Here is a 10,477-nt window from a genome sequence, read left to right as displayed (position 1 = left end):
TATGAGACTCATGCAAAGTTTTACGCGGAAACATAGCAAGATCGGGCAGTAGCTGAAGGATAGCATTTGAACCGGTTAACACAGATTACAGAAAATCATCAACCCAGATCAGTGATAAAATCGAAGAAAATTTGAATTCAGATTACACTGTCAAGAGTTTTGCTATGCCGATTTTAAAATAGTGAAATATTTTCATAGTATCAGTTAAGTCATGTCTATCAGATTACCGCCTTGCTTAATAGTTAGCAATTTTTAAAAATAGATAATTACGTTTAATATAGTATTATATGTATAATAAAATGGAAGATATGCATCATAATATTGTAAAACGGCAACAACAAAAACTTGAAACATGAACCTATAAGATGCACGCTACAGGGTAAACATGCAGCTTTTTGTATTTTATTTGTTAGAAATTTTTTATTAATTTGAATTAAAGCATTTTTGTGCAACTCAAAAATAAAGTTAAAAATTAATTAGGTTTCTTTGTTGTTTTTAATACCAACCATTCAGTGCTTCTAAGCTTTCTGCAGCGTTCTCTGTATCAGTGGCAGATATTAAAGTGAAGTTTAGGGTACTGCAACCCTGAACACAGTTGGTATCTTAAACACCTGGTGGGAGAGTGAGCTACACGCATAAAGAGGCAAGTTTCTCGTGCACTTATATTTAATTTCATACGTCCTCATGGGGGCAGTGTTGCATTACAAATCAGTCATGGAGCTGAGCTCTTCAAGTTTGTTGTAACAGGAGATGGCAGTAGGGCATCATTGATACGGCCCTCTGCAGGTGCCCTGGCATGTATTCAAGATGATGGATGTTTTACATTAGTGTGTGATGACAGCAGCTTATGTTTGTGTCTCACTAAATGTCAGCAAGTATCATATTAAAAAATCTGGCAGGAGAGCTGCAGAGTGTGATCCTGCGTTTTACAGCTTCCATACTGTGTAGCTGACCTTCAATCCTCGCTGTCTCACTGTCATCCCTCTCTGTCTTACTTTGCTTTCTACAGACAGACATGTGTTTTCATTGTTTCCTAAAGCTTCACAATGGATCTTTATATAGAAAGAAAAAGTGTGTGTGTTTTCTTTGCTGTTCCACACAACATGCGTTGAAATTTTAAGAAGAATTTGTTGGATTTTCTTTGTGAAAAAGTCAACCTTTAGCTATATTGTTTGCCTGGACTTTTATTCAGTTTTCTGACTCAGGAGGTCATTTAAACATATTTTTTTTGTGGTAACTAACTTGCACTCTGGTGCATAGATCATTTTAGCAGAGTCATAACTGCTCACAAATAATTTTTATGCCATTCACAGAAGTTGTTTCTCAAGGGCACTGCAGTGTGAAGCAATATCCTTGAAATAGGTGATGATGTCACATAGATGGACTGAAAAGCTGGAGAATGTAGAAGAAGCAAGGTGCTATTATTTGGCCCTATTCTACTTTCTCTATCATGGGCTATGGTTGGGTATAGATAAGGTTTACAGCCTGGGGGTCTGGAATCAATAATGGATGTAATTGGTGAGCTGGAAGTGAAGATAATTGAAGGTAATTGTGTGGACCGTCACCAGCTTTGTCGAGAGGTCAAGTTATCGAAGACGAGAAGATGGCGGGGATGGTAAATCACTCTCTCTCCCCTAGACCTCCTACTGTATACCTATTGTTTATAGCATTAGTTAGTAATAACACCTTTGCATTTTATTGACTTTCTTTTTCAAAGCTGAAACAATAGTTCCAAGAATGTGTTCGTCTTCACGTAAGTTGTTATATTTGCTCAGAAAAAGCTATATGACCTTGTAGTAAACTAGATCTTTTGCATCTTTGGGCCTTTTGGTGTAAAGGTACAATTTACAGATGTTAGATTTTAAGGTTGTGCTGTTTGTAGTGGATGCTTTACAAGCACGTTGTTACCATTCATACTCTCAACTCTGTATAATGCCAAACAGATCAGATATTTCCTTGTATCAGCAGCCTCACCCTTCTGCTGTTCAAACTTTCTGTTCTTGAGGGGGACCCAATTAGAAGAAAGTTGGCTTGAAGTTACAGTAACCTGTTTCAGACACTGCATAGCCTGAGGGGCTGCATCAACGCCTAGTATAAGATGATTTTCATTTCTACTTGACTGGATTACTGCAACATCCTTTTTGCAGGGCTTCCTAAAACAACGTTCAGTAAGCTGTAGCTTAGTCAGAAGTCTGCTGCAAGGGCATTAATGGAAACCAATAACAGATACTGGCTTCCAGAATCCTACAGAATTGATTTAAAAATATTTTATTTATATAAACAAATCTTAAATGGTCTGACAGTTAATCACTTTACATCCGAGTTTGCCTTCTTAGATCTTCCACTGCCAAACTGTTAGCTACGCAGTACTCCTCACAGAAAAAAATTGGGGATGCAGCTTTTGCACATTATACCCACAAACTCTGAAACAGCCTCTCCCTCAAAATATTAGAGAAGTAGACTCTAAGGCCAATTTCAAGAAACTGTTATAAACACGCTTTAAATCTGGTATTCAACTAGTATTTCCACTTAATAATAATACCACTGTCAGTTCTGGTGAGACTCGATTCAGTAGTCTGGGAGATACGGTGCAAAGTTCTTCTACTTCTAAGTTTGCTTCTTCATTATATTTTTCCTTGTTTTTTTTGTGGGACTTTATGTATTATTTATTTTTATGTATGAGCTGTTTATAAACTTGTGGGTGTGCATATATGCATTTTTAATGGGTTGTTCATTTGTTAAATATCTCTTTTAATATATTTATCAACCTCCTTAACCCCCAGAAAAGCCCTTTGAACCCATACATGTTATATTGGGCTATACAAATAATTGAAGTGGATTCATGTTTATTTTGAACTGTGACTCATAAAAAGGCACGGTACTAGAGTGCAAAGATAAAGAATGGAAATTCTGGAAAACGGCATAATAGATATCAGTCTTTTTAATTTTTATCTGGAAGAAAATTGTGCAGCCACTTCATTTAGTCACTTGATATGTGCATGTTGTTTTCAGTTTTTTGTCAGTACAACCAGTGCAGTTGTAATGCTGGCCCATAAAGCAGTGAACTGATGCACTATTTTGGCAGCCTTCATTAAGAATATGGTGTAAATGTTTAATTTAAAAATGTCTGCTAGTCAATATAATTCAAGAATCACAGTGCAAAAACTTATGGCCAGTGCATATGTAGATGCTCAGAGTAACTGGTATGCTCTGAGTCTCTTTGGCATTGTGTATTGGACTAAAGCAACTCATAGAATATTAATTAAATTCTTTCATAGATTCTTTTCTCCCAGTGAACTTTCCAGGGGCAGAGAAGTGTTTTAAAGGTGAAATGTGTCCTATGGTCAGCAGGGGGCACTGCAGTACTGTGCATTAACTTAAATCTCAACCTCTGCAAAAACTTCACTGGTGCTCTGCAGAGTCATGGCCACTGAATGATATGACACTTTCATTCATATTTCACTCTAAGAACATTCAGCGATTACTCCCATCTTATAGCTTGGAGTAAAAGGATTCCAAGATCTGCACTCTCTTATCTTTCTGTAGATTATATCTGCTTTAACACCGTAGCATTTTACAGTCCAATTGGTGTTCTGTTTCAGATAATGCATTTTTGTTTTAAGTTGTCATTAGTGATAGATAAATGAAGGAATGTATCTATCATAACCTTGAACACTCAGAATACACTATGGTTGTGTACTCAATGTAAAAAATAACATTATTGTAGTTCTGCTCTTCTTTGACAATGCAATGTTCAGTATAGACTTCCTGTTAATTTTTTTTCTTAGTTTAAAAAAAACAAACCAATATTTTTATGTAAATAAGATTTACATTTTCATTGTAGGTTATAGTCCCTTAACGTACTTAAAGAACATGTTGAATGTGTACTGTAGATACAATTTAACAGCTTTACAGTATTTGTAAGCATCACTTGTGCATCTGTAAAAGTTAAAATTCTGAAAAAGGTGTCTTGTACCAACTCTGGATGTACTTACTTTAATATATTATAACTAGTTTAGTCAGAATGGCAGAAATAAGCCTCTTCCCAAGGGTGGCTTGGCTCTCCCTTGGAGAAAGGGTGAAGAGTTCAGTCATTCAGGAGGGACTCGGACTAGAGCTGCTACTCTCCCAACTCAAAAGGAGCCAGTTCAGATTTTTTTGGGCATCTGACTAGGATGCCTTCTGGACACCACCTAGTGAAGGTATTCTGGGCATGTCCTACCGGGAAGAGGCTGCAGGGCAGACCCAGGACACGCTACAGAGATGATGTCTCTCGGCTGGCTTGGGATCGTCTTTGTGTGCCCCTAGATGAACTGGAGGAGGTGGCCAGTGTTACGTCCCCTGGCTAGTCTAGGGGGTGAAGGGATGAACATAAAGGTGGATGGTGAAGGAGGAGCCAAGATGGTAACTTTAAAAGGTTTATTTAATGCTGGTGATGAGATTTGGGTTCAGACTGAGGTATAACTTCAGGGAGAGCCAAGGCCAACATAACAAACAAAACATCCCTGATGTAAAAATAAAAGAAACTTACCTAACTCCAAAGAAAACAAAATATACAACCTATAACCATAACCTACCTAACAACACATAAACTGGAGAAAATGGGATGTCAAAACAAAAGGCAGCTCTCCCCTACAAGCAGTCTGAACATGAAAACAAAAATGCACATACAAGTCACAAAGGCATGCAAGCCTGCACAGGTATGGCAATCAAAATGACCAGAGGGCACAGAAACACAGCTCCACAGGCCTTAAGTAGTGCTCCGCTGATTAACAATTATCTGGACTCTGAGCGGCATCCAATCAGGACGGAGGAGGTGGAGCCTAGACAAAACAAAGAGTTAGTAGGGAGAAGAGACATCCTCCTGGGGGGATGTAACACCAGGAAGAGAGGGAGTGCTGGGTTTTTCTGTTTAGACCCGGATAAGTGGTAGAAGATGAATTGATTGGTAGCTTAGTTAGTTTAATGTTAGCATATTAAGCAGCATAATTGCAGAAATCTCAGGCCTTTTTAAAAAATGTTTTTTTTTCTTAGAACTGTCTTAAAGCCTACAAAGAATATGTAAACATTTCAAAGTGAACACAAGAAATCCAACAGGAGCAGTGGTTGTGTTGACAAACAAAAATGTGAAAAATTTTAGGTGCATTATACGGCATCAGTCATTTGCTTTGATGTTGCAGCCAAAGGTTTCCAGGTGATCACAGAACTTCACAGTCCTCCTGTCATTGGTTGGCTCAGAGGTACAGTAGCTGCTCTAGGATTCCTTCTTGTAGTTCCGACTTCCTGGGGGAGCCGCTGAAGGATGTTGTCAGTGATGAATACTCTTTGTAATCTAACGGGATATTGGAGTGGAAGTGCTCAACATTCAGCTGGAGGGAAAGGGGAATAGAGGGAGAACATTTACACAATCTTATATACATGGAAACCATGAAGGGACTTGGTATTGATTATATGTTTTGACTCTGTTTTTCTGTTTTTGCTTTCTACATGTTTCAGTCTTACTTTAATCGTCTGCTCTTCCTCTTTCCTCCACCCTCCCTTCACTGTTTCTTGTACTATGTATTTTGATTACAAGAATTAGTTTCAAAACAGAGTTGGTGCAAGTATTTGAAAAAGAGCAATTACTACTTTATATAACTTTGGAAGACATCAGGTGTGTTTTCACTACAAATAATCAAGTCAAGACTTTGCCTTTATTCTTCAGGCACAGCTTGTTGTTAGACGAAACTAGAGTATGGAGAAGATCATCATCAAGGCAAGAAAAACATAACAGGAAAAAACAAGCAGCAAATGTAAAGGCAAGAGGCTGAACTATCAGTAGACTGTCTCTCAAGTGTCTATTTCCTTCTCCCTTCACAATGTGTTCCCATGCTTAATTGGAAATGTAGTGTAGGTAATGAACCCATTTATAGACTCATTACAATATTCTGCGCTAGCAAAAGGTATTGTGCTGAGACACAGGACAAGAGCTGTGGAGAGGAGAGATTAGAATGGAAAGAAGTGAATACATGAAGGACATTCATAGATGGGAAAATATGAGACTAAATATTTTGACATTTAAAAAAAAAAAAAGGGTATCTCACAGGTGTACTTTTGTGTCTTTGTGCGTCCTGATTGTTGTGATCAAGATAATTGGGAACCTGTCACCTTGTGTTGTACAGTGAATGCTTGCTGAGAAACATGGAGATATAGCCATGTTGCCCCATGTCATACAAACTCCGTTTTTTTGGATTGCAAGATTCAACACCACGACAAAAATCATAACTTTTAGAGCAGGTCAGCCTCATAGCAGTAACTGGTAGCGATCAGAAAAGGTGAAATCGATGAGAAAAAGAGAAGAAATATGCACGATAAGATGCAAGGGTTTATCTCCACTCCTCACTCTGTGCTATACTTGGCTTAGTTTGCTCTTGCTGGGAGTTACAAGGTCAGATTATCAACACTCTCATCTTTTATCAGAATCAGAATCAGAATACTTTATTGATCCCTGGGGGAAATTATTTTTTGTTATCATCAGTATTCCAGCACCTATGCTGGTTGGATCCTGACTAGCCAAAAAAACATGTCTAGGAGAAAGTAATGGGGACAGAAGGGTACACGTATAATAAAAAAAATGTCTGAGCATTCATTCATAGTTTATTTTAGTAAATACTATCTCACAATCTTTGCGATACCTCTCATCACATTTGCATCATCACAAGAGTATACTAAACTTTACTGTTATGTTTCATCCCAGCCAGCTAAATTTTCACATAAGTGCTCACTAAACCTCAGCGTAGTTAAAATTCTGTTTGCACAATGTTTGAGAAAATTCTATTAGTTACAAGCTGTGTACTAGAACCACGACCTTAACTCGTGATGATGAAGATGAAATACAAAGCAGAGTAATGGATTCACCTGCCATTTCCTGTTTTAAATCAAATAACCCATGGTTAAATGCTTGGGAGAAGTGCATATTTTGATGCCAGCGACTCACTCTGTCATACTTAAATGGCACAATGTTTTCTCTTTGACTTAATGAGCTTCATTAAGGTCTGACTCACTAGTCTTCTGAATTTTTGTTTTTTTTTCTTCCCCCCTCTTATGCTAATTCAGTAACAGGAATTGCTGTTTTCATGCTGGGTAAAGTGCTACAGTGCACATCACTTCTTTGCTGATCTCTTACTTGACCTGTTGTCTACATAGTGCGTCTTGTCCATGTGCAGTGTTATGAGTACACCCATTATTCAGTAGCTTGTAGAACCACCTTTAGCAACAATAACTCAACGTAATGGTTTTCCATATAACTTTATCAGTCTCACACATCATTGTGGAGAAATTTTGGCTTATGCACAGCTCTCTTAATGTCCCACCACTGCATTTAATCAGGTCGAGGTCTGGACTTTGACTTGGCCATTGCAAGTGGGATCATTGGGATCATTCTGCTGTTGCAGTATAGTTGTCCATTAACCCCCTTAACTGTGTGATTGTACAGATTTTTTTTTAAATAGTAACGTGTGTGTGTGTGTGTGTGTGTGTGTGTGTGTGTGTGTGCGCGTGCGTGCGTGCTTAAAAACACCCAATCCACATGCATTATATTTATCTACCAATGAAACACTAAGAGGAATGGGCTGGGGTATTGTCATGTGATTATAAGGCCAACTGGACAGTTACCAGTGTCAAACCTAGGTATGTTTGGTACTTTTCAAATACTTTAGTTCTTTCATAGTGTATGTTTGTAACACTGGATGAGAAAAACTCAAATCATCATCCTGAATTTGCACTCTATCAAACATATCTAGATTTGACATTGGCAACCCCCCATTTTGGCCTTATATCACATAACCATATGGCCAACCCATCCTTGTTGGTGCTTCATTGGTGGATAAATGTACTGCATGCAGACAATTGAATGGTTTTAAAGAAAAAAAGTTGTGCAATTTTCTTTTTTTCCGTGCAATTAGTGGATTAGTGGATAGGTATACTCGGTGTCTTCTATTTATAGTGCCGTCTACAATATAGTTCTTGATGAGCCTGATGAATGCCACAGGCCGAAATGCAATGCTTAATAATAAAGCAACCCTCCAAAAAAGTCATATTAGTTTGATTTTTTTTGTTGTACTGTCATGAACTTTAACATTTAACATGTTAAATGAGGCCCATAGAGTCTGAGATGTAGCTTTGCTATATCTGGGCGATACTGAGGCATTTTGTTAACACACACTTGAATGCTGGCAAAACTTGTTCTTTTATAAAGGACATCAGGACATCAGATTAGCAGCAACTAGCTGCTACCTACCCCCTTATTTCTATGGAAGCAGTGAGGGTGTATTTAGTTTTTCATACAACTGCACAGATTCCTGTGAAACTTTCTTTTCATGACTATATATCCAAATCTATTTGTATTTATTTATTTATTTTTACATTCAAGCCTTCACACCGCAACCACTGAAACATCAAGAATCCGAGATGCTGATTCATTTAAAGCTGGAGGACAAACAGCTGACGAGGTATGAAAAGTAACTCTGTTTTTAAAGGCCAGCCACTTTGACTGTTTGTATATGTGTGTGTACTTGTGCTGTCCTTGCTCTAATTGACCAGCTGTGGCTACGTGTTCGGCCTCCTTAAAACCCCCATTGATCCCACAGCCATTTCACAACAGGCCTTATTGCTTTGCTTGTGCCCTCTGTTTCAGGCGTCTGCAACACCCCTGAAAAGGAGTAGAGGAAATAGTGGGGACTGAGCAAGTGAGTGTGCAAGAACTGTGGTGTTTGAAGTGGAGGGGTAGTAATGAAACTGTACATTAGGATGGATATTCTAGAAGATCGGTGTGTTTTGCCACTTTATGGTTTCCAAATCCTATTCATTGAGTCAATGAAAACTACGATACGGCATGCAGGAGTCGATAAATTGATATCTGCAAAAATGAGTTAGTAAAGATTTCTGATGACATAGGCAGTGTGCAGCGAAACATCCCACATTTGCAGTTATTAAAATATAAATCTTTTCTTGAATGTCAAATTCAGTGACAGTAATTTAGTCTAAGTAGAGTACATTAACGTATTCTCATTCAAAATATATAATTGCAGGGCTAAATGGGTGTTAAGTATTCTTAAATGCATGCCGTGTAACCTCAAGGTCTGGGTCTGGCTTGGCCAAGAACCATTTGTCACCCCTTTGCTTTCTTCTCCCGTGTGCCTTATAAAAGCAAAAACCTTTAAAAACAAATAGAATTGTAATTGCTTTTAGCTGTGGGCTAAGGTCAAGGAATGTGCTACTCTCAAACTTGGCTGGCTTTGATTGCAAGCTTAAGCACATTTTCAAGGAGAGAAACTTGGAAAAGTCTTGGTTAACAGAATTCCATCTGTTTTATAGTCGATACAACAATGGAGATCTGCCAAACACCGCACACCTCACTCTGTAATGTTATACAAACTTTGACCTTTCTCCCTCCAGGACTGTTCTCGGGGGTTGTGGGCCAGGGTCAAGGCCATTAAAGCTGGCTTAATAAGCTGCTGAGGCCTCCATCTGCCCAGCCCCCTCCTACTGGTCCATGTGAGGCCTGAAGGTTCAGAGTCAGCAAAGCTGGAATCTGGTCCTGTCAGCAACCTTCAGAGATGGTTTGAACAGTGTGTCTTGATGGTAGTCTGTCTTTATTTTCGGCATGAATGATACTTGCTGATACATGCTGATCCCTCTTAATGTGCAGTCATACTCATGAAGCAAGATTTTTTGGCATACTTGCATGAATCCACAGATTTTTAATATTCTTTGAATATTAGCACATTTGGCACTTTCTTACTGGCGTTTTCGAAGCAACTGCCACTGATAAGTGTAGACAGCACAGGAAGCTGAAGGAAATGGCACATGCATCAGACTGATACTAAAAAGAGAATAATAATTGCTGAAGAACTGCTAAAAAATGTTGCACACTGCCTACAAGCATATCAGCGCTTGCATGGACCCATAATTTGATATGGTATATTACCATTACTATGGAGTTTTATCTGCTCTGATAATGGTTGATTTCACACTGAACAGAGAGTATTTTGCAAATTGTTCTTATCAATTTCATCACTTTTTGGGGATCCAGACATGTAAAATTGATATTTTACCATCCTGTGTCCGTAAAAGAGTTGTTTTTTTTTGTTTTTTTTGTCCTGATGAATGTTTAACATTTGAGTTTTTGAATCTGCTTTTCAAACCGCTGGCCTATTTGCGGGATTATACATACCAGCCACCAAGATCAAATACAGTTCTTTTAACTGTGTCATCATTATTTTAGTTTTACTTTTGTCTTGTGGCTTTAGGATTGTTTATGTCCCTATATTTTCTAGTCAGAAGAGCATGAAAATAATAGAGCAGTGCAATCGCTGTGGTATAGTTTTAGGTGCAGACTTGTTTCTTTTGACTAGGTTTGGTTTGGTTGTGTGTGTGCGTGTGTATGTGAGAATGTGGCACATCAATGGTCCAATCAATGACCACATCACCACCACGA

The sequence above is a fragment of the Rhamphochromis longiceps genome, linkage group LG17 (assembly GCF_057381845.1).
Source record: "Rhamphochromis longiceps isolate RC_006_pf linkage group LG17, R_longiceps_female_GT1.1, whole genome shotgun sequence".
NCBI classification, from domain to species: Eukaryota; Metazoa; Chordata; class Actinopteri; order Cichliformes; family Cichlidae; genus Rhamphochromis; species Rhamphochromis longiceps.
The sequence above is the reverse complement of the archived record's forward strand: the minus strand, read 5'-3'. Positions refer to the sequence as shown.